The sequence below is a fragment of the Stegostoma tigrinum genome, chromosome 22 (assembly GCF_030684315.1).
Source record: "Stegostoma tigrinum isolate sSteTig4 chromosome 22, sSteTig4.hap1, whole genome shotgun sequence".
Taxonomy (NCBI): domain Eukaryota; kingdom Metazoa; phylum Chordata; class Chondrichthyes; order Orectolobiformes; family Stegostomatidae; genus Stegostoma; species Stegostoma tigrinum.
In genome coordinates, this window is record NC_081375.1 from 16,673,156 (window position 1) to 16,699,469 (window position 26,314).

General features: G+C 42.2%; 1 protein-coding gene across 3 annotated transcripts in view; it reads right to left on the reverse strand.

Moving 5' to 3' along the window:
* usp36 (ubiquitin specific peptidase 36) overlaps positions 1-24,283 on the reverse strand; it is an 89,115-nt gene extending 64,832 nt beyond the window's left edge. Inside the window, exons 1-2 of one of the 3 annotated variants that reach the window (XM_059653671.1) lie at positions 24,197-24,283; positions 10,246-10,463 (exon numbers count right to left, since the gene is read on the reverse strand). The gene's annotated coding sequence lies outside the window, so the exon portion shown is untranslated. Of the gene's footprint in view, positions 1-9,738; positions 9,853-9,886; positions 9,960-10,245; positions 10,464-24,196 lie in introns of those variants that run through there. The other 2 variants (XM_059653672.1, XM_048555015.2) reach the window with 2 other exon arrangements.
* Positions 24,284-26,314: the final 2,031 nt, after the last annotated feature.

Sequence of the window (26,314 nt, forward strand, 5' to 3'; positions counted from 1 at the left end):
AGCACCACACCCACTTAACTCCGAAGAGTTAACCAGACAAATACAAACACACTGTATCAGAATGTTTCTAAGTATGATAACAGTAGACCAACATCTTCTATGGACAGTGAGCCTGTGATCAATGACTTAAATCAGCAGTTCGCAATTGTTTTGGTTGAAGGATTCTTTAAGTGGATCGATGACAGACACCAATTCCTCCCATTAAGACTGCAAAAGTCAAGATGCAGCTGTGCTTCAGATGATTTTAAAAGTGAGTATATTAATGTAGCCCGTCAAAGCATTTCCAATATTTGCAACAGCAAGTTCTATGCTAATATGGCCCAAAATGTATTTCTTCCTCCCCTTAAAAGGTCAAATGTCCTGCAGTCCCTTGTCTTTTCCCAAATCTGGACAGCAGCACAAGACTGGAGCACTCCAACATCCATCAACTTTTTATTGCTCCACACCTGACGTTCAGGTGGCTCAGTGCATTTCTTCACAAATCCCGCTCTTCTCGGTGAGAGCCAATCCACTTTCTGTAGCACAACAATAACTGTATATTGCTCACACCTTGCTGGATTACACCAGATTCCATTTAGCCACCACTGGCTTACTCTTGTACCAATCGACAAACCATCCCAGTAGGTAACTGCAACCATACAGTGCTCAGGGCAAAAATTATTAGGCATTCTTCCACATTTACCATCATAAATTATGCCATTAGTCTTATTTGTAAATAACTGTTGTACAACAGTTATTTATGAAATGTCCCTCAAGGACTACTGTAAAATACATTTAGCAGAAAAACAGCAGCATCATTGGCACATCCATACAGAAGTCTCCACAGACCCCATTTTGAGAACTCAGCAAAACAAAGTAGAATATTGTAGATGTTGGAAATCCAAAAACAAACAAAAATGCTGGAGAAACTCGCAACTGAGGAACTCCAGTTCTGAAGACGGATACCAGATTTGAAAGATTATTGCTTTCTCCGTCCACAGCAGTTGCCAGGCCTGCTGAGTTTCTCCAGCATTTTCTGCTGGTTTGAGAACTTAAATTTAAGTAGACAAATGCTCTTAGAGCCGCAAATTTTGCATAGTCAATGCACATCAGACACTATTCAAATAGTCATACAGACAGATCTACAGCACAGAAAAGAGGTCCTTATTGTGCCCTCAGTAGTCACTAACCACCTAATTATTCTAATCCCATTTTCCAGCACTTGGTCACTTCCAACATTCTCAACAATTTCCCATATGAGAGTTTGCTCGCTGAGCTGGAAGGTTAGTTTTCAGACGTTTCGTCACCATTCTAGGTAACATCATCAGTGAGCCTCCGACGAAGCTTCGTCGGAGGCTCACTGATGATGTTACCTAGAATGGTGACGAAACGTCTGAAAACTAACCTTCCAGCTCAGCGAGCAAACTCTCATCCAGAACCTCAACCTGAGCTACAAATCTTCTCAAAACTCGCTAATTTCCCATATGTTGATTCTCTTCTCACGAGGAGTTATTTCTTCACCAGTGGTGAGCTTGTGGAATTTGCTATTACAGAAAGCAATCAAGGCCAAAACATTGTATTATTTCAAGCAAAAGTCTGCAAGAGCATATAAGGCTAAACGTCCAAAGGATTTGAGGAAATCAGGAACAGACATGATCTCATGGAGTAATGGAGCAAGCTCGAGGGCCAAATAGAAAATAACAGCAGGAATAGGCTATGTTTCTACTCTTCTCAAATGAATAAAACAGAAGAATTCCAGGAATTATACAATGCAAATTGCTTTTTGCGGGCACCGAAGAGAACTCAACTTTAGTCTCTAGGTTAAAATCGATATGCGATTTGGAGTATAAGAGTAGGGATGTCTTACCACAATGGTACAAGATATTGGAGAGATCATACGTGGAGCATTGAGAACCATTTTGGTCCCCTTAAATAAGGAAGAGTATTATTTCATTGGTATTATTTCTTTCTTGGGTGGGGGGGGGGGGGGTCAGTTGTCTTAGGAGGAAAGGCTAAAACAGGTTGGAACTCATTGGAATTTAGAAGAATGAGGTCATTTGTTGAAATGTACAGGGTTCTTAAGGGGCCTGACAGAGTAAATGCTGACAGGAATGTTTCCCCTCATGGGACGATTCCCCTCAAGAACTGTCCCACTGCACACAAGGTGAAGAAGCCTGAAGGTATCAAAGGCCTGGAAAATATTGATGGTAACTGTAGCCACAGTTAATTCATCTTTAAAACATGTCACAATGCCTGTACCAGATGATTAAAATAGCGTGTTCTGGAAAAATGTCCTTGAAATAAGAAACTAAAAAAAAGGTGCGAGATGGCTGTTGGACAAGACGTAGGATTAGATGAATTAAGAGTGAGTTTTAGAGGAGAATAGGAATTTAGTATAGAAGCCAGTAAAAGGAGTTATGTGCTTATGTTGAAGGGCACAGGGAAATCATGGGAGCAGGAATTGTACCTTGGATATCAGACAGGCTTACGGAAACTGAATAAATGGGAAAAAGCTGCAAGGTGGATGTTCACAACCAGAGTGGCTGTTACATACAGACCATGGAAAAGGGAAACATGCATATATAACCCTAAAAGTACAATGGGGAGCAAAAGTGGGAGACAGAATTCATTGGAATGCGAACACCAGAGACAGGTGGTCACTGTCTTTCTGTTCCCCCATCTTGTTGCCGCCACCATGCAAGCAAAGCTTCAAAATCTCACAATACTGTAGTACTGCTCCTACTTCTCAGCCAGGAGGTAAGGTTCAAGTCCAAATAGCCTCAGGAGATGTGCCATAACATATCCAAACAAGTTGCTTGAAAACATACATCAGCAAAGTGGTTTCTCTGGTGACCAACTGGACCAAAATTCTACTTCAAAAGATCACAAGCCTCAGACCAAGGAGGTATTCTACAGCACTCTCCAGCTCCCTGTGCCGAGGAGAATGAGTTTCCCTTGGCACTTTTATGACCGCAAGAATCACAAATATTTCAGATTATAAATGGGGTGAAGTGTAAATAGAGTTGGAGGAAATGCAATAAGCAGCTCAAACCACTGAATTCAGAGCAACGTCCATAAGAAAATATTCTCTCCGCCACGAATATTTTCTTCCTCTCTTCCTTGCAGTCAATCCTTGCATTCTAGCACCTCAGATGCTGGTTAGCTGCAGTACAATTCCCACCCTTCACCATGTCCCTACTTTGCCCACGCACCTGCCTATATCATACAAATACAACTAAACATGTCACTACTAGAGGAATCAATTGCAAAAGACTCTGCTTAAGAATTAAATCCACCACTTATCTGGGGAATTCAAGTAGCTTTTCACACCATGAAGTGTGAACACCTTTAACTCCCAGTACTCACTTATGATCACCAGTATACCTTGCACTGCTGTGCATCCTTGTCATCTTTTGAAACTGGGATAGATATTTAAATTCAAGATGAATATGATTAAGTGACAAATTCTACATGGACAATTATCTTGTCAATTAAGATGATAACGATCAACTTGCTGAAAGAAGTTCAAAAAGAAAATTTCAACCAATTCAGGTTAGTGAGCGATATGACAACCGTTATTGCTTATTTCAGACTCAAAACCAATTTAACTCAATCTCGTTCTGACCGTTAGTCAGATACTATTAAACCAATAGTATGTTGAGCAATATCCTGATGCTTAGGATCATTCTGCAAGAACGTGCAAAGTTCTTTCATTCCTTCACATCATAATTTATTATGCTAATCACCGTGTACAGCAGGCAAATAACCGTGACACCAAGCAGCAGGGACTTACTGGGACCTAGCAGCCAACATTTGTGAACAATGAATACTCTGCCTTTACTCAATTTCAATCAGCTTAGCCTGACCCACAACAACTACCTTGAGTGTTACTCCACTTCACCCAAGTAATACACGTTATCATTTTTTGAGCTGTCAAAGAACAGTCACCCAAGAAATTGAGGTCTGTAAGGACCAAAGAGTCATTTCTAAAGGTATACTTAAACTGAGACATGGGGTTACAGATGAGATCAAAGTTGTCACCTTAAGATTTCGAATGCCAACTGTTCACAAATGAAATCTTGCAAGTAAACTGTGGACACATTTGATAAAGTGTAACTGCTTTAGGAGTGTGTCACGGACAGGCAAAATGCACACAAAGCATAATTCCAGCAAAATCCATTGGGATAACGAAGAGTACTCTGGCAGTCAAAATGATGGATGAAGCAAATGAGTCACATTCAGCTATGTAGGGACAAGGGGAATGATGTTCCACAGCTGCAAACACTTCAAGCTGCACACATTCCAATCTTCTACAACTTTTAAACTGTTGACTATTTCCACGGCTCTCTGAATGTCTGGTTACTAAAAATTCCAATATGCTTCTCAAAACAGGTGATAAAACAGCTCATCCAAAGCACCCAACTCTTGCACTGATAAACAGCGTAAATGAAAATGCTGGAAATATGCAGGTCACACAACACCTGTGAAGAGCAGAGCTGTTAAATGTTTCAAATCAATGACTATCCATCAGGCCTGAAACATTAACTACTCTCTTCACAGACCAGCCGACTACATCCAGCATTTTCTCATACTACAGAATGCAATATATTATAGGATCACTGAATCCATACAATGTGGAAGCAGATCAGTCATCCCATCAAGTCCACAGTCACCCTCCGAACAGCATCTCATCCACAGCCACCCACCATATCTCTGTAACCTGTGTATTTACCACGGCTAACCTACCGAGCCTGCACATCCCTGAACAGTACAGGCAATTTAGCATGGCCACTCCACCTAAGCTGCAGCTCCTTTGACTGTGAGAGGAAATCAGAGCACCCAGAGGAAACCCACACAGACAGTGGAGAATGTGCAAACAGCACACAGTCAGTCACCCAAGGCTGGAATTGAACACAAGTCCCCGGTGATGTGATCAAAGATAATGGGAACTGCAGATCCTGGAGAATCCAAGATAACAAAATGTGGAGCTGGATGAACACAGCCGGCCAAGCTGCATCTCAGGAGCACAAAAGCTGACATTTCGGGCCTAGACCTCTGAAGAAGGGTCTAGGCCCGAAACATCAGCTTTTGTGCTCCTGAGATGCTGCTTGGCCTGCTGTGTTCATCCAGCTCCACACTTTGTTATCCCCAGTGATGTGAGGCTGCTGTGCTAACCACTGACAATATATTCTCAGGTAGATCTCAGTGAAGGACAGAGGCACAGGAGATAGGGCAGAGCACCTCTGATGAAGGGTCTAGGCCCGAAACGTCAGCTTTTGTGCTCCTGAGATGCTGCTCGGCCTGCTGTGTTCATCCAGCCTCACATTTTATTATCACCAACTTAGATGATCAACTTGTATGTGCTTACAGCCACAGAGTCAATGTTCAAGAAACTATGAATTCTGACCCTGAAGGAGACCAAAGCTGAACAATGGGTGAGGTAGGACTCAGGGTGAAGGCAGTAACTGAGATTGCTTTGTGCTTTGTCATGAAGGGATTGTAATGAACAATTCGAAACTGATGCATGGCAATTTATCCTCCCAAATACGTAAATTTCATCCTGAACCAGGCAAGTAACATGCCAAAACAAGCCTCTCAACGATTTATTGAATTGTCTCCTTTTAATAACTTTCAATTATTTTTGCTTCATTAAAATATCAAGCTCCAAATTGAGGACCTGAATTCAATATGCAAACATCTTAGGCTGTATGAAGTCAGACATTTAACATGCCAATGAATACTTAGTGTTAAAGCTACTTCATTGAAAAGCACCACATTATAATAATCAACACCATGAACTGCTGACAAATGGAGCATTAATTTGAATTCCATTTTGAATCAACACATTATGTTCTCTATGATGCCTTGTGCCTTCATTGAAATTCACTGAGTGGGTAGGCATGTGCTCACAGGTGCTATTGCTCTCCTGAGCTGTCACACTGAGAAAAACATTCAGTCAAGGCCATACACCTATCTGAAGACTCGTCCCGGGCGAGTCCTCTGCAACCTCTGGCAACGGGTTTGAAGTCGATACCAGCAGAGACTCCAACAAGGACATCCACCTGCATTCTCAATCAATTAAAATGTAACACACACAAACACCCATATATATTATAAATCAAAACAGTTTTAAAATATGTAAAATCAACTATTTATTGACATTCCCATGTCAGTAGGATTGAGGAACAATGGAATGAATATCAGTATACAAATACTCAATTCAACTACTTGCTGTCCTCCAATTTTAAAGTAAAGTTCAATCTTATTGGGTTGTCATAGCTTACTATTCAGCCATGCATTACTTTAATCTGGACACACAACTCACTGCTATTTTTCAAATAATGATGAAAGATCCCGTTGAGAAATCAGGTACTACTCATTCTTCAAACCACAAGTGTGCACCATGGAGGATGCAATGATCCGATAGAAGAACAACTGAAGAAGATATGGAGCAAATTACAACCTCGAGCCAGATACTTAAAATCCATGACCTCCCAATCCTATTTAACACCCAAAGACCCAGTTTAACACTTACGTTGATTTAGGAGGAAATCAGCTCCTAACTACCACTTCACGGTTCAAATATCTATTGTTTCTGATCAATAATCATGGACAAAAGCAAAACCCATACAGGTTTGCAGCTCCATTCCAAAAATACATGAAAAAAAACTAAGACATTTTTCCCTCCCCTTGTCCTTACTCCAGCTCCACTGAAGACAACAATTCCCACCTAAAACTTTCAGCCATCGGGGTAAGTACTGAAACAGTTAAATCAATAAGTCCAGAAAGAAGCAATTTCAGTTACATGGACAGTAGGAACTGCAGATGCTGGAGAATCTGAGACAACAAAGGTGTAGAGCTGGATGAACACAGCAAGCCAAGCAGAGGAGCAGGAATGCCGACATTTTGGGTCTAGACCCTTCTTCAGAAATTTCAGTTACATGGAAGGATTAGAGGAGCTAGACAGTTCTCCTTTGAGAGGAGTTTTGACTGATGTGTTGAAAATTATGAGGGGTCTGGACAGAAACTTTTATTAGTGGAAAAATCAAGAAACAGATGGCATTGATTTAAGCGATCGAGAGACAAAAACAAAAACAACATGAGGAAAATCTGAAATAAAAACAGCAAAGGGCAGGCGAAACTTAGCAGTCCTGGCAGAATCTGTGGAGAGAAAAGCAGAGTTAATATTTTGAGTCTGGTATGGCTCTTCATAAATGGGAGAAATCTTTCCTTAGGCAGTGCACAGTGGCCACAACTTAATAACTGAGGGTGGGTGAAGCAGATTCAATCGTGGCGTTCTAAAGGCCGACATGGACGGGATAGCACAGCGGAGTCGAGGTTGGTGGGGGTGGGGACACTGGTTAATCTGTACCCGCAGAGCTGGCATTAACTTGACAGGCTGAATGGCCTTTTTGTGCCATCAGCTTTTATGGTTCATTTATGCACTTGTGTGCATTAGCTTCAAGTATTACAAGCTCACTCTCTTACACTTCCAGCAAAGGTCACAGAGTAGCTAACCAACATGGAAATCATAATCATTCCTCTCTGTCTGTCAAAGCAGCAAGGAAGCCAAATTTTTCTCACCACCCTGGCTGTGATCAGCTATTCTATCCAGACTAGTTTAAACCGGGAGCCTTCCTGACACAGTAGGAAAGGAACTAATAGAATTAACCATGAAAACAGAAGGATACAGGAGCACTCAGTGTGTTTCGTGGTCCAATCTTTTGTACCAATTGAACAACTTTTCATCCCTATATCCTTCAGCAGAAACAATTTTACTCCTGTTACTGGAAATATTATTATTAAGCTGGACAGAATTCAGAAGAGATTTACCAGGATGTTGCCAGGAATGGGGGGGTTTGAGTTACATGGCGAGGTTGGATAGGCTGTGGCTATTTTTTAGTGAAACATAGGAGGTTCAAACTTATAAAATCATGAGCGGTATGATAAGCAAATGGCAGGTGACTGTTTTGTGGGTGGGAGACTTCCGGTCACATTTTCAAGGCAAGAAGAGAAAGATTTAAACAAGGCAGGAGGAATAATTCTTTTTTTCCCTACACAGATAGTCATTCACGCGTGGAACGGCCTTTAAGAGAAAGTGGTGGGTACAGGTACAGTAACAACATTTAAGTGACATTTGGATAAGAACATGAATAAGAAAAGATTAAAGGGATACGGGGCAAGCATAGGCAGGTGGGACTAGTTTAGCTTGGGATAATGGCTGGCATGAACAGGCTGGACCAAACAGTCTGTTGTGTGCTGTATGACTGTGACACACAAACAGAGTTAACTTGTTTTTGCAGATACATTTTATTTTGTTCAAAAAGCACACAATTTATAGACAATGTGGCATTTTATAAATTCCTACTTTAGAAATAAAGCCAGTCTGATTCCAAACTAAAACACGAACAGATTCTAAACAAGACCTCACACCTAAAAGCATTGTCTAACCCAAAATATCACCAAGCTCTCAGGACAGTGACTTCAAATGAATATAGGGATCTACATATACATGTTAATCAATTCAAACCTTCTAACTGATTAAAGATTTAACAATCTTAGGTCTGCTTTGTACATTCACAGCAGTGGTGTGACCCTTTGAACTTTTACTTGTAAATTCTATGTTGGATACTGCCTCTCTCACTAAACATGAAAAAAAAGTAGTAAGACTACACTGCATTTTCAAATAAACTTGTTGAACTAAAACCTGGTGTTGTGGAATTTCTGACTTTATCCACCCCAGTCCAACATCTGCACCTCCACATCATCACTCATATACTGAAAGCTGACATGAAGGCTGAAGTGATTAAAGAAACAATCATCTTTCTTAGTTGGCAGTGGTAAATGCAAACACAAACACAATAAAAATAACATTTCAAAACAAAACCAGTTCACATTACAATTAGGTATTTTGAGGAGTTGCTTTACGTACAGGCTGCTGTTTGCTCATTTTTTTCAACAGTAAAAAAATCAAATAAATATTCAGTTAATCTACTTAAGAGGCAACAATTTAAGGTGAAATCTTGCTCAATGCACAGAACCAACTGTTATTTGATTCACTGGCACCTTTCACGTCTACCTTAACAGGCTAGTAACACGCTAGTGGGAGCCTGAACTCAACATTACATGTGATGACACCTTTGACATTAACTCCCACAGCACTGTTCTGATGTGCCATCTAAATCACAGAATCAAGGCCTAATTGTGGTGTTTAAACCTACAAACTTCTCGCTTGTACATGAGTGCAACCAACGGAAACAAGCTCCTTGCTATGGATTTAAAAACAGCCTTCGCCAAAGTGAGAGAGATTGGTCCAGATTTGTAGGCCGCTCCTTTCAAAAATCAATTGAGCGTTGATGTTTTTAAACCCTTTCTCGACACGTGCAAGCATATAAAACTAGTGTCCATTAACCATTGGTTCCAAATGTATGTCACAGGCCTGCAATTGTGGTTTTCTCACACAAAAAATACTAATGGCCGAATGATTTCTGAAACGTTGACAGTACCTCAATCGGTAAATAAAACTGTTAGAAGATAGTTGTCTGACGATGAAACAATTAATAAATCAAATAGTGACGAGTACAAATCCTTCAGAACTAATCCGTGGGCAGTTCATTGATTTCGATAGGAACGCGCGATGGCGATTTATATAATCTCTCGAAAGGCGCACGCTGACTCCAAAATGCTGCAACCCAGCACGTGTAAAATATCACCAACTGCAGCCCCCAACCCCCACTTTCACCGAAACACGGCACTAACCAGTCAAGTGTGAAAGTCACGGTCAAGCTCCTCATAAACCGTTCCAGCCTCAAAGGCAATAATACAGCAAGGAGATACCGGGAACATAAAGGTTCACCACAGCGCCTGGCGCTTCAGCCTACAATAGTCACACTGCAGCAATCCTGACCTGAGATTCCTGGCTGGGCCGACCGATACTTTGTAGCTGCTTCTACGCAAAGCCTCTGGTCACACACAAACACACACCCCGGGTAGGCGCCTTGACTGGCAGCGCGCTGGGCCAATCGCTGACTGGGTCCGTCAGAGACCCCACCCACAATGAAGGCACGGCATCAAGCGGAACCAATCACCGGTAAGGGGGTGGGGCAGGTCCCGCAGTAGGCCAGGGAGCCTCGCGCTCGCTCAGTGTATCCGTTCTCCGCGACATTCTGCAACATTGCGCTACAATGTGGCAGCACTCACACCGCTGCACCAGCTCCACTCAATTCCTCCTACCAATGAAGGAGCAAAACGAAAAGTCAGGATTACCTGGTCAGGATTAACGGGGCGAGCACTGCAGAACCGTTTCACAACATGGACTCGGCGCCGAGCAGCGCTGGTGGACATCCGGGAAAGCCAGCAGTAAACAGCAATGATTGATGGGTGACATATCTAGTGAATGGGTGCACAATCTGTCCTCGGAGAGAAAAAAAAAGGACGGCCCTGCTGGCCGAGTTGCCCTCGCAGTTCGATATGATCTGTGGAATCTGATGAGAAGGGGAAAGGTTAAAAAAAAATGCAGCCGGACAAGTCTTCAGTTACGTGTTCAAATTTTGCGTGTGGACAACTTTGCTGTAAACACGTCTCTTAATACACATGAACATGAATAAACATAGCACAAATTTACTCTTCCTACCCCCAGCGACTGTGAAAAAATTCTTATGATACTGATTCTATAAAAATATTTCTTAAGCTATTAGGATTTTGGAATGCTTTATAGCTGTGGAAGGAACAATACAGATTCCCTTGCTTGGACAACGTTTATTTATGGTACTCTGGAGAACGCCTTTGTGCAATGTTGACCATGTCAAATGCAAAGGGCAAAGCGTTTCAATTAAAGTTGTATGTATTGATTATTTTAAACGCTGATCTACGTTACTCCTTATAAGATTCTTTAACTCTACCTTTTTAACACAAAATTTATTCAAATTTCCTCTCACCATGTTTATACCGTACAATATTTCCTTGTCCCTAACCAGATATATTTGCATTACGCCCCGCATCTTGATTGTTATTAAAATACATGGCCCATTTTTTCACCTCTGCACATCGGACCTCAGTGAGCCCTGCTCTTTCTCTAAGTGTCCTCTTGTTCTTCAAACTCCAGTAAACAACACTTCCTGCAGGAATGGTTGTGCAGGGCATGTGCAGCATTGTACTGAAGTGCCCTGCCAAGCTCTTACTTAGTAAACAACACGGTAAACTTATCAGAAATAAACTTAAGACTTCACTCTGATTGGGACAAAAAAATCATCAGCTATGAGGACACTTTAAAAAATATATATTTAAACCATTTCTTGTGATTATCTGAAGGACTACTTTTTGATTTGAGGCTAATGCTTGCTTTTTAGAGGTTTCTTATGTTTTCCCATACTCTGTAATGAGTAACACAGTCACAACGTAACAATACCTTCTCTATGGGGAATTGGGGCCTTCACAGAAACAGAATTAGAAGAAGTCATCAATATCCTCAATTATCACCAATCCAGTGAATGACACATCACAACACACGTTTACTTTATTAGACACCACAGTTTTTGAACGGGCACAATAGGCATAAGTTAAACATTTTTTTTCCAAAAATAACTGACACTCCTGTACATAGAAAAACATGGTAAACACACCCTCCACAGACTAGTGAAGTTACAAGTAATGGGTTTCCATTGCATATGCACAAACCTAAATATTATGGCTAGGTACTTATTACCTTTTTTACTACATAGAATCAAAGAATCCCTACTGTGCGGATAGAGGCCATCTTAGAACTCAATCTCAGATTTAAATTTGTCAGTTGACAGTGTTCATTATCATAACACAAAATTACATTTTATCCCACAACGGAGCTCTTGAAGATATGCCACGTTCAGGGAAAGATGGCTCATTATTTGCAAGAAATTTATTACCTTAGTGATAATAAGTTTTAATGGCTCTCAATTGGCTGACTATTCCATTGTTGACAGGTTTAAAATATTTTTCTATAGGTTGTCTCTCACCCTTCTGCCCCCCCTCCTCGACATGTTCTGACATCTCCCACACCCCCATGCAGACACCCCATTGCCCCACCCCTGGCAGAATGAATACCAAACACCCAATGGGTTCCCAGGCTTGGCTGCACACTTCCTTGGTCCCACACAGCCTGTATCATGACAAAAGAAACCTCACTTTTTCAATTTTTTACTTGCCTTGCTTGCTGCTTCTCCAATCAGAGTTCACAGATCGCTCGGGTTTACTGTTAATTAGTTCACCATGAGCATACCAGCAGTAAGTGGAGGAGCAGTTCCACAGAGATTCTTCCCTTCCCATGTACAGGGATAGCTTTGCTCTGAGTGGTTGCTGCCTCTGTGTATTATGAATGCTGACAGCTTTTCACAATTTCAACACACTAATCATTTGTACTCTCCATGTGAAGGCATCTCCTTTTCTTTCATGGAACATGGGGTGTTGCTGGCAACACCAGCATTTGTTTCCCAACCCTAATCACCCCCACAGTGGTTTGCTTAGCTATTTCAACAAGCAGTCAACAGTCAACCATACTGCAATAGGTCTTGGGCCTTCACTACAATTTGGAGACTAAGGTCACTAGTTCTAGACTGGTCAGCCGGGGAAACAATCTCTCAAGTTCAATCCTCTCAAAACTGTATGTCTTAATAAGATTATCAATTTTTACACTTCAAAATGATTAAATTATTTATTCAATTTTTCCTCACAAGGAAATGCTCTCATTGCAGAATCCAATCCAGTATGCCTTTGTTGCAAACCTTCTGAGGTGTGTATATCCTTCTTTATATAGGTACTGAAAATTAAATTTGACATAGCACTCCAATTGTCTCATCAAAGCCCAGTAGAGCTGCACCAAGACTTCTTTATTCCTGTATTCTAATCCTCCATCAATAAAGACCAACAAACTGCTTTCCTAACTGCTTTGTGTACCTCCATGTTAACATTCTAGACATTGTGTACATGGACATTTAAATCCCCACTGAAAACAGACACAGTACACTTACCCATCATTTAAAGAAATTTTTTTTATTCTTCCTTTCACATTTCTCATTCACTTAACCCATCTATAACCAGATGCCCAGCATGTCACAATACACTTTCTGTTCCAGCAGACTTGCATGGTCTCTTCACTTTGGAAGACTGTCTTCCAGATGATTTGGCTATAGTTTCGAAGGAAGTCAAGGTTTCTGGCAGCATTGCAAGTTTCTAACATTGCACATTCCTGAATTGTGACTCTGCTAGTGGATAGATAATGTGCAAGATAACACCCTCCTGCAAAGAATCACCTTTGCTATATACAGATATTAGGAACTGCCGATGCTGGAGAATCTGAGATAACAAGGTGAAGAGCTGGATGAACACAGCAGGCCAAGCAGCATCAGAGGAGCAGGAAGGCTGACATTTCGGGCGTAGACCCTTTTTCAGAAAATCTAGACCCGAAACGTCAGCTTTACTGCTCCTTTGATGCTGCCTGGCCTGCTGTGTTCAACCAACTCTACACCTTGTTACTTTTGCTCTCTAGACCTGTTCCTCGGCTGGTCTGCCATAACCACCCTCTTCTGCCTGTCTATGTCTATGTCAGATCCATGAGCCTGGAAAGGGACTGCCACGTCCTGTTTTTCATCCTCCTCATCCTATCCCTTCTCAGATGATGATGCAGATATTGACCTAGCTTATGACATTGTCTTTTGTAGGCTCCCCAGCCACCTTCTATTATACTGCATGCAGCACACAACTACTGTCCAGTGCAGCCTTGCAGCGAAGCACTGCGATGCTCCCCGGAATGGTAAAGGTCAGCTGCATGTGTGTCACAAACCAAAGACTGGTGTCTCACACATTTGGTAACGCAGCTGCAAATTCCTCAGGTGAATGAGCTGTGGCAGTTTCCAGGATTCCATGCAGAATAAGTGGGTTAGATTCATAGAATCCTGACAGTGTGGAGGCAGGCCATCAAGCCCACACTGACCATGCACAGATCATCCCATCCTGCCCCACGCCCCCACCCTATCCCTGTAACTCTGCATTTCCCACGACCAATTCACCCTGCCTGCACATACCTGGACACTCTGGGCAATTTAGCATGGTCAATCCCCCTCTGACTGGATGTGGGGAAGACGTTTCCACTTGTACAAGAGACTAGGGCCTGAAGATCAGTCTCAGAGAGAACGTTCAACCCTTTAGAACTGAGATGTGGAGGAATTTCTTCAGTCAGAGGTGGTTAATCTGTGGAACTCAATGCTGCACAGGACTATGGAGGCCAAGTCATTAAATGTATTTAAGATAGATACGATAGGTTCTTGATTAGTAAGGAAATCAAGGGTTACAGAGAGAAGGCAGGAGATTGGGGTTAAGAAATATATCAGCCATGATTGAAGGGCAGAGATCTCGATGGCCTGAATGGCTGTATCTTGCTCCTATGTTTTGTTCCATCTCTGATGTTCTGTTTCCTTTGCTTCTTCCAGGTGATTGTGCAATTTGTGGTCAGTGTACAGTAAACGGGTGCATCATGACTAGCTGCAACGGGTTCACACTTGGTTCTTTTATTTTGATAAGTTCTTATGTGACAGAGGCACTAGACATAATTTGTGAATTAAACATGTAACTCATTAGTTTTAGTGCTAAAATGATCCAAGTTAAAATGTTAAAACTGTATAAATGGTCTGACTTCCCACCGTGTGCAAACACACTCTCAAAGCCCAAGCGGACAGAAAAAGAGATTCTGATGGTAAGCTCCGTCAAGTTAATGCAGATTTAAAAAGGCGGCAAGTCAGAAAACACACACTGGTTTTGTGCACAGGCCCTGTTTCTTCAGCTAAAGTTGCTGATCTAAATTATGGTGGTCATGTCCCTTTCTGCAAATAACTTGGAGAATGCCGACAGTTTTCGTTCGAGGCCCTGTCTGTTGTAAAGCAGTGAACATATTTTACTTTCCCAGCAAGATGAAGTTTAAAGCTTGAATGACAAATTGTGGAAAGATCGTGGGAAAAAAGGCAATCGCTCCAGCTGCTTGTATGGTCTCTGCCCAAATTCAAATTGAAGCTTTTACCAAAAAGATCATATTCATATGAGCTCTCTCCAGATTAGCAGTATATTCCAAAACACAACATCTGTCACAGCTTTGATTCAGCTGTAGCTATATCAGGATGATTGATACATTAATGTCCTAGCCCCTAATTCCAGAAATATCCATGTTCCGTATGGAGAGATAGGAAGGGGCCATTCCAACCCCCAGAAATGCCATGGCACCTTCTGGGGTCTCTGTAGACCTTGTGTTCCCATGGTATGGAATGCAGCTACATTGATGCAAAATGTCAGCCATTTTCAGTCAGTGTCTTCATTATATGAAATGTACTTTTTACAACTTCAGTACGTATGATCAGCCAATAAGGTAACAAATTAATTCCATTGAAGCATATCTTCATGACAATATATCTCTTGATTTTCTATGCATTGCACACTGAAGAAACATTGATGCAAATGATGTTTATGCTGCACAAGTGCCACGAAATGACCATCTCCAACAAGAATGAAACTGAACTATCTTTCCTTGATAACAAAGTGTGAAGCTGGATGAACACAGCAGGCCAAGCAGCGTCTCAGGAGCACAAAAGCTGACGTTTCGGGCCTAGACCCTTCATCAGACCTTGATGTTCAGTTTGCAGACTGGCACATTCCAAGGTCCAGGGCTCTGTGCTGGGGGATACAGTAAAGCTTGGGGCAGCTGCCACCGAAGCACAAAGGACAAGTTAAATGGGTGTACGTTCAGTTTTTGGACCCTCCTACAGCCTCAAATACATGTTTTTGCAAAGATCTGAAGCTCGCGTTGTGGTTGCAGTTGTTGGTTGGGCCACCAAGCTGACTGCTTTTCATACAAATGTTTCATCTCCCTTCTAGGTGACATCTTCAGTCCTGTCTGGCCTCCATTAGTGCGTAGTTGTTCCATCCCACTCTGAATTTATATGGTCCGTTCTGTCATGGTGGGTATTTCCGTTTCTAGTTTTGCACCGTAGTGATATGTAGATGGGATCTATTTCTGCATGTTTATTTATCCCACTGGTGAGCCAACCAACAACTCCAGTCTCAAATACATGTTAATACAGTATTGCACATGTAAGGGGTGCCTTTGCTTTTTTGAATAGAGTCAAAATACCATGTTTGTTTGTTTCCTTGATATGTTCCCGTACAGACCGAACTGCGTTTGTCACTATGTTTATACATACACCAAGGCTGCATTCAACTGAGTGTGGCATCAAGGATCCCTAGCAAAACTGAAATCAGTGGGTAGACGGGGACAAACTTTCCAGTGGCTGGAGTCATAATTGACACTTAGGAGGATGATCGTAGTTGTTGGAAGTCAATCATCTCAGCTCCAGGATATCTCTTCAGGTATTCCTCAGGGTAATATCCTCAGCCCAACCATTTTTAGCTGCTTCATCAATGACCTTCCCTCCATCATAAGGTCAAAAGTGGGGACGTTCGATGATTGCACAATATTCAGCACCATTCGCTCATGACTCCTCAGATACTGAAACAGTCTGTCTTCAAATGCGACAAGATCTTCACAATATCCAGGTTTGGGCTGACAAGTGGCAAGTGACATTCGCTTCACACAAGTGCCTGTCTATGAACATCACCAGTAAGACAAAATCTAATCTCCACCCTTTGGCATTCAATGGTGTTACCATTACTGAATCCCACACTACCAACTTGTTGGGGGGTTATCATTGACCAGAAACTCAATTGGACTAACCACATAAACACAGTAGCTACAAGAGCAGGTCAGAGAATATGAATACCGTGGCAGATAACTCACCTCCTGACTCCTCAAAGCTTGACCACCATCTACAAGGCCTGAGTTAGGACTGTTATAGATGAATGTAGCTCCAACAATGCTCAGAAACTGGGCATCATCCAGGACAAAGCAGCCCACTTAATTGGCACTACATCCACAAGCACCCACTCTCTCCAGTGCCGACGCTCAGTAGAAACAGTCTGTACTATCTACAAGATACACTTCAGAAATTCACCAAAGATTCTCAGGCGGCACCTTTCAAACCCCCGAACACTTCCATCCAGAAGGACAAGAGCAGGAGATACATGGGAACACCACCAACTTCAAGTTCCCCTCCAAGCGACTCGCCATCCTGATTTGGAAATCTATCACTGTTCCTTCACTGTCGCTGGGTCAAAACGCTGGAATTCTGTCCCTAATAGCATTGTGTGTCAACCCACAGCAGGAGGACTGCAGCAGTTGAAGAAGGCAGCTCACCACCACCTTCTCAAGGGCAACTAGGGATGGGCAAGAAATGCTGGGCAGCCAGCAATGCCCACTTCCCACAAAAGATATTTTTCATGAATAAAGTATATCTTTGAAATAAAAAAAGTTACCATCTCTGGGTCTTGAACTACCAACATCCTGGAGTTTACTACTGCCCAGAAACTGAACTGAACCAGCTGTGGCTACAACAGCAAGTTGGTGGCTAGGAATTCTGTAGCGAACACATCCCTTCCTGACTCCCGAAACCATTTACAAGTCAGGGGTGTGGTGGAACACTTCCCAGTTGTCCGGATGAGTTCAATTCCAGCAGTATTCAAAAAGCTCGACACCATCCAGGCAAAGGCACCCTCTTGACTGACACCATATCGACCACTTTCAATTCCTTCACTCAACACTCAGTGGCAGCAATGCACACCTGCAAGATGGACTGCAGCATCTCACTTCGACTGCTTCGACAACACCTCAAAACCCATGAATCCTAACACCTTGAAGAACAAGGGCAGGAGATATTTGGGAACATCACCTGCAAGTACTCCTCCAAGCCAAAAACCATCCTCACTAGGCAAGTTTTCACTGTTCCTTTACAGTCACTGTGTCAAAATCCTGGAATTCCTTCCTCACAACACTGTAGATGCACATACCTCTCCACTGACTGCAGTCAGTTCACCACCACATTCTCTAGGGTAATTTGGGATGGCCAACCAATAATAGCCACACCAGTGAATACCATATCCCACAAATAGAAAAACACATTTGCGCTGGTTTAATATGTCATGTCTAGATCCCCTTCAACAATATGAAGAGATCAATAAGTCAATACACTTGAAATTAATTTAATAATAAAGAATAACAAGACCGATTGTTGCATTTTATTACTGTAAGAAGTGTTTGTGTTTTTAATTCACATTATGCATATGTCAACAAAAAATACCACCCAAACAATATATGCAACTCAACAATGATTAGAGTCTAAAATTTGAGCATAGTATTTGCCTGCTGTTAAATACCAGTAATCAGCCAGCCTCACATCACTCACACTATATTTGTACAGTGCCTTTAACAGATGGTACAATAGCAGGATACTTCACAAAAACAAAAAAGGAAGTTAACACAAAAACTGGAAGAAAGAGATTAGACCAAATCTGGGCAAAGACAGATATGTTGCAGATGGACTTTTACGTAGATGATGAATTTTAGACTGGAAGTTTAAAAAGATAGCAAAAAGTACCCAAATATCTTTTATCAATGTATTAGAGGCCATAATCAGATGATATAAATAGAAGCTGGGAGAGTCAGGAAGATAAAAGGTTCCAGGAGATTGTAAACATAAGGTGGAGTAATGTCACAGGGCACAATTTCAGCTTGTATTGAATTATGAGAAAACAGTATGGACTGAAGAAGGCATGGTTAATAAGTGAACACAAATTTAAACAAGACAGCATATGTGTAGCACAATTCAGGAAAGTTGAAGTTTATAGAGTGTAGAATGGGAGATTAATGAAGTTAGTTGCAATAGTCAAATTAAGACAGGCCAAACACTATCTGTATTTTTAGAATGTCTTCAACACAGTAAAAAGTTCAAGATGCTTGACAGAAAGAAAGGCATGACGGACCCAAAAGCAAAGGTGTTGGTATACAAGTTGAAGTGGGTTATATTGCCCAAGTGAAAGTCAGGGAACTTCATGACTGGTGGGAGGATGAGGAAGAAGGTGACACAGATTTAAAATAACTGACAGAAGAAGCAATGGCAACATAATGGAAAACTTTTCCACACGTCAGGTGTTTGGGATCTGGAACGCTCTGCCTTGTGGGCTGTTTTAGGTACGTTCAATAAGCTCAGCGGTTAGCACTGCATCAGCGCCAGGGACCTGGGTTCGATTCCAGCCTCGGGCGACTGTAATTGTGGAGTTTGCACATTCTCCCCGTGTCTGCGTGGATTTTCTCCGTGCTCCGGTTTCCGCCCACAGTCCAAAGATGTGCAGGCTTGGTGGATCGGCCATGCTAAATTGCCCGTAGTGTTCAGGAGTGTGTGCGTTATAGGGGGATGGGTTTGGTTGGGATGCTCTGAGGATCAGTGTGGACTTGTTAGGCCGAAGGGCCTGTTTCCACACTGTAGGGCATCTAATCTAATTTAAATATTCCAGAGAATTTGATTATCTGTAAAGGAAGAACATGAACAGCAATTAGAAAATGGCCTGGGAGTGGCAGTAAGCTCCTTCAGAGAGCGAACACAGTCATGGCAGGCCAAATGGCTTCCTTCTGAGCTATAAGCAGTGACTGGTAAGAGATGAAGCTTAATGCTTGCTGTGGCTGTAAGCGCATGCTAAAATTGAGAAGTCTGATTCATCACAGAGAGTGGGAAAACAAGATGGTGTAGTTAGTGGTAAAGAAGAAGAGTTTGTGCAAAGTGCCACTGACAACGTTTTCAATTGCGTATATATTTGAAAAGAAAAGATGTGCAGGGTTATGGAGAATGTAACCGTTGAGAAAATGGAAGTAATTTGATGGCTTTGTCAATGCACCAGCTTAATGAGCCGTACTGTCCTAACATAAACCAATGCTTTCTTCATTTAGCACCTTCAATGTAATAAAATATCCCAAGACATTCACAGGGAATGTCAATATGATATAAAATACAGCCTATTGATCTTTAATCCCATTGGCCAACTTAATACCTGGGAATTTGATGGCCTGAAATACTAATGTAAGATGACGACAGGGATTGCCTGACCCACACACATTGCCCAAATTTAATAAAACTGATATTGATTAGATCAAGAGCAGTCTGAGCTGAAATTAGCATTTCTGCCAAGCATTAACACTGGTCAGTTCATACCATTGTGAGAATCTTCACACGTTTTGGAGACGGAGCCTACAATTGTCAAGAATGAAAAACACAATTTCAGGGGACATGAAATCTACACAAACACTGCTATTTTAAGGAGCTCTTTTATGGCAGACCAGAAATGATGGAACTAACGTACAACACTAAACATAACAAAGGCAGAGAAAGCTCTATCTCAACAAGAAATGTGTCCTATGGCAGGGCTGATTAGAAAGAAATATCAAAAAACCTAGAACTTAAAACTGTTATATTCATTGCTGCTGATAATCCAAGAAACCTGTTAACTGGCTATTATAAACACAGAAATTGCTGGTGAAATCTTTATTCATTAATGGGATGACAGCATCGCTGGCCAGGCAGCATTAATTGCCCATCCCTAATTGCCCAGAGGGCAATTCAGAGTCAACAACATTGCTGTGGGTCTGGAGTCACATGTAGGCTAGACCAGGTAAGGATGGCAGTTTCCTTTCCTGAAGGACGTTAGTGAACCAGATGGGTTTTTCCAACAATTGACAATGGATTCATGATCAACATTAGATTCTTAATTCCAGATATTTTATTAAATTCAAATTTCACATGGCAGGATTTGAACCCAGGTCCCCAGAATGTTATCTGGGTTTCTGGAATAACAGTCCAACGGTAATACCACTAGACCATTGTCTCCCCTAAAACTACAGTTGGCCCGTACAGGAAGTGAACTCACGACCTTGGTGTTATTAGCACCATGCTCTAATTGGCTGAGCTAACCGGCCACGTGCAGCAGGTCTGGCAGCATCTGGGAGAAGAAAGGACAGTTAAGGTTTCAAATCTGATGACGAGAACGGTTAGCAGCTGGGAAAAAGTGTTGAAGTTGGTGGTGGAGGAGACAATGAGCGGACGGGCAGAAATGCAGCTCACACACAGAAAGATATGAAAGGAGTAGATAAACAAGGAGGAGATTTTGGATAGCCAACCAGGACAGAAGAAAAGCTGAACCAGTAATAATAAGAGCTAAGAGGATGACAGAGTTGGTGAGCTGCACTGAAAGCAACCCATACAACGTGTTAATTGGCCTAGGAGTAGGTGAGAACAGGTGACTGTGCTAAAAGCACCATGTCATAACGGAACTGGGTGTGGGGTGGGCAAAGAACATGGAAGGATGAAATCAGGTTCTGAAGTTAGAGTCCTGAAGGCTGCAGGGTCCCCCAAGTAGAAAATAAGATGCTGTTCTTCCAGCCTGCTGGAGCACTGCGGCAAGCCTGATACAGAGATGTTGGCCAAGGAACGCGGTGGTGTGTTTAAGTTACAGTCAACTGGAAACTGGACAGAAGGTATGTGTCCTGCAAAGCAGTCACCCAAATGTGTTTCATTTCCCAAATATAGAGGAGACAATATTGTGAGCAGCAAACAGACTAGGTTGAGTCAAGTACAGTACTTCACCTAGGTGTGTCTGGGTCCTTGGATCCTGAGGAGGTAAACAGCTAAGTATCACAGCCTTTGCACTTGCATGGGAAGGTGCTTTGGGGGTGTGTGGAAATGTTTGGGAATGGAGGAGGAGTGAACCAAGGTATCCTGGCGGGAATGGTCCCTGCAGAAGAGAGGAGGGGAATTTGCACATGGTTGTGACATTCTACTGGAGGTAACGGAAATGGCAGCTTACAATCCTTTGGATGTGAAAACTGGTGGGCTGGTAAGTGAGGATCAGGGAGATCCTATCCTTGCTGTGGTGGAGAAAGGAAAGGGTGAGGGCAGAAGTGCAGGAGAAAGGTTAAAGATCCTGTTGACCACAGCAGCAGGAAATCCTCAGTTGAGGAAAAAGGTGGGCATTTCTGAGAGCGAAAGTGGCATCATCAGAAAAGATGTGATTGAGATGGAGGACATAGGAGAATGCATCTGTAGTGTTTTTGTTTTATATAACTGACAGTGATCTCAGATAAAACCTTATGGTCAGGGACTCCCAAAGGACTCTAAACTATTTATGTCTAATCTTCCTTTGAATTGAACACCATCTCTTTCTAACTTCTATGTGTGTGCGTGTGTGTTAGGCCCCAAGTAACTTTGTGCGAAGGCTATATGTTATTGAAACATACAAGATTCTTAGGGGACTTCACACGGTATATTCAGAAAGGTTGTTTCCCCTTATGGGACAGTCTAGGCCCAGAGGGCTTAATCTCAAAGTAAGACAGAGATGAGGAAGATTTTCTTCTTTCAGAAGGCAGTGAATCTGTGGAATTCTTTATGACACAGGGCTTTCATGGTTGGATCTTGAAGTACGTTCAAGGCTGCGAGAGGCAGATTTTTAATCAAGAAAAAAATCAAAGATGATGAGGCAGAGGCAGGAAAGAAGAGTTGCCATCATCTGCTTGAATAGTAGGGTAGACTCGATGGGCTGAATAGCCAACACCTGCTATGTCAAAGAGAGTCGTAGAGTCTTACAGCATGGAAATAGATCCTTTATTCCAACAAGTCCATGCCAACCATGTTGCCAAATTCAACTAGTCCCACTTGCCTGCATTTGGCCCATATCCCTCCAAATCTTTCTTGTTCGTATACTTAGCCAAATGTTTTTAAATGCTGTAACTGTACCTACACCCCCACTTCCTCTGGCACTTCATTCCACACCCAAACCTATCTGTGTAAAAAGGTTGCCTCTCAGTAAGCACTTTTAAAACTTTCTCCTCTCACCTCAAAAATATGCCCCCTAGTGTGGAATTCCCCCATCCTAGGGAAAAGACCCACGCTACTCACCTTATCCAAGTCCCTTATGACTATAAACCTCCCTAAGGTCACCCCTCAATCTTCTGTGCGCCAATGAAAGAAGTCCCAAGCTCTCCAGCCTATTTTTAATACTCAAACCCTCCAGTCCCAGCAACATCTTAGTAAACCTTTTCTGAACCCTCTCCGGTTTAATAGTACCCTTCCAATAGCACGATGACCAGAACTGCACACATTATTCCAGAAGAGGCCTCACCAACGTCCTGTACAATCTCAACATGATGTCCTGGCTCCTATACTCAAATTCTATAGGTGTGAGGCGGGAAAAGCACAGCAGATCAGACAGCATCCGAGGAGCAGGCAAGTCAATGTTTCGGGCCGAAATGCTGACTTTCTTGCTCCTCATTTGATGACTGATCTGCTGCGCTTTTCCAGCCTGACACCTACAGACTCTGGCTTCCAGCATCTGCAGTCCTTCCTCACTGAGTAAGGGAGGCAACGGTCTGAGCAATGAAGGCAAGCATGCCAAATGCCTTCTTAACTATTCTGTCTACCTGTAATGCAAATTTCAAAGAATTACATACCTGAACCCTGGGTACTACAACGTTACCGATAGCCCTACCACTAATTGTAAAAGTCCTGTCATTGTGTGTTTTACCAAAATGCAATAGCTCACATTTATCCAAATTAAACTCCATCTGCCACTCCTCAGCCCATTGATCACAATCATTTTGCCATCTTAAATAACCTTCTTCACTGTACCACTAATTTTGGTGTCATCTGCAAAGTTACTAACCATGGTCTTCTGGGAGCAATTTAGCAGATGGAGTGGATTTACTTTAGTCAAAATCAAGCAAATGTATTTCTAGCCATCCTGATTATTCCCAAAAAGTTAGTCTTTATATAACAGGTAGCTAGAAACAGTCCTGACAGCAGATCAACACCTTATTGTTTTTAACAGATGTGTTGAACTTTTCAGCAAAAGAAAACTCTGGAAATACTCAGCATATTGCAGTATTCCAAAAGTTCAATGAATCAATATTCAAGACCAGAGGAAGGGTCTTAAACTTGAAACAAAGCCTGACGACCAACTTCTGTTTACTCAGGAATGCAATTCCAATTTCCCCGTTTCTGTTAACCGATTTACACAATTTGCAGTGTTTGTTACTTATTTGTATTATGTGGCCAGGTCTCTGGGGATCGAATTTAATTTGACATTCGCAGGTTTAAAAATCAGCAGGGAACCGACCAGCTGGAAGAAAACGAGGAAACAGAACGGAAAGATCTGAAGTATAATCATTAATTTAATCTCGGGACAACAAATCAGACAAGTTTGTTCCCACAACTTCCACTGTTTCAGAACGAGCAGGGTAACTTTGTGAAGAGTCGGTTAAAAAAATTACCTGATACTTTTCAATTTCTCGACATCACCAGCGGAATGAACAAATGCAATCAGTGAAAAACTCTTCACACACAGCAAAGCAAACCAGCGACTCAGCCTGTCACATGGGAGGAATTATCCAATCTGAACTAAATATTAGGAGAAGCAAACTGTTACATCGCCACCTTCCTTGGATATGCAGGAGGGAGGACTCAATGCCGCTCTGAGCAAAAAAAACCCCAGCAAAATGCAAATAAATGTCAGGCACCAGAGTCCAGCAAGTTCTGAGGAAGGGTCACAGGACCCGAAACGTTCACTCTATTTTCTCCTCCACAGATGCTGCCAGACCTGCTGAGCTTTCCCAGCAACTTTGTTTTTGTTTCAGCAAATTATTGTTGTACAAGCAGGAACTGGCCACGTGCATTTTTAGATGTATTAAAGATGTGTGAGTATAAAAAGTACTTCAAATTGTAATTCTGTGTTTAATCGTCAAACGAAGTTGAAATGGTTTTTGACATCTCTGGGTGCACCACATAATTGTAGCAAAAAGTGTACCCTGGAAGGAATTAGAGAAAATCTAGAATGCACAACTGTCAAATCACCTTCAATAACTGGTGAATCATATGGAGAACATTTCCCTGTTGTATACTTGCTTTGCTTTAGCTTTTTTGGGAGGATGAAAATCATCGTTGAATGATTACTATAGCACTGAGAGAGGTCATTCAACCAGTCATGTTCACGTCAGTTCTCAGCAAGAGCAAGACAGCTAGACCACTTCACGACCCCTTCCCCATAATTTGCAACTTCTTTTTCTCTTCAGGCCCTCACCCATGGATTAAGAATTGGTTTGCAAACACAGTCGGCTGGGATTAAAACAGAGTTGCTGGAAAAGCTCAACAGGTCTGGCAGCATCTGTGAAGGAGAAAACAGAGTTAATGTTTGTGTCCGGTGACCCTTCCTCAGGAACTGATAATGAATGGTATCCTTGAGTTACTGTGCCAGGACCTCCTGACTGAAAGCTGTCTACCTTGGCCTAACTGAGAAATACTCCTTCCATACTTTGAGACTTGGCTGTTTAGTTGAACCAATTTCAGTGAGTTTGCTGCATAAGGTACTGGCAAATGGTGCAGGTATCAGATGAACAACATGTTCATTCCTTTGATTGATCCCTTCTGACAATGAGATCAAGCTTTTTTTTCTGATGAAGGGTCTAGGCCTGAAACGTCAGCTTTTGTGCTCCTAGTATGCTGCTTGGCCTGCTGTGTTCATCCAGCTGCACACTTTGTTATCTTTAATGAGATCAAGCTGTCTGCTTTTACCTCCCCTCCAGGGAGCAGAGTGTACAGTATCAAATGTGCTGACGATATATGTTGTAAACAGAAGCATAGAATCGCCACAGTGTGTGGAAGCAGGGCATTTGGTCTGCTGAGTCCACAACGACCCTCCGAAGAACATCCTACCCTATCCCTGTAACCCTGCATTTCTCTCGGCTAAACACCTAATTTAACATCTTTGGACTGTAGGAGAAAACTGGAGCACCCAGAGGAAATCCATGCAGACCCGGGGAGAATGTGCAAACTCCACACAGACCCGAGGGTGGAATTATACCCGGGACCATGGTGCTGTGAGGCAGCAGTGAGCTATCAAGTCACCGCGCTGCCCATACGTGTACAGTATAACACATGTATACAAAGCATTTCCTATTGACAACATTGCTCCTTTTGGTATTCACCTTCTATCAGTGTCCTCGGTCTCTTGGCTCTTCTCTGTTCGCACTGTCTAGACTCCTCATGACTTTGAATACTATCAAATCTCCCCTCTTTAAGGAGAACAACCTCAGTTTCTCTCTTCGATCTATTTAACTGTACTTATACCTGGAACCAACATTTGTGCAACTTCTTGGCACTGGCTCACATCCTTCACACTGCCCAATATTAGACATATTGGTTTGAATTCTTCCTGCTCCCAAATGACATGGGCATTAATGAGTCAGTTGGGAAAACATTGAAATTGGCAGAAATTACACTCTCATTGACAAAAGGAAAAAAGTCAGGTCAACCAATCTTTGAATGGCGAGACAGGAATGTCATTGGTGAGCCACGAGAGATCTATTTTGCACATGCTACATGTCTTTTTACCT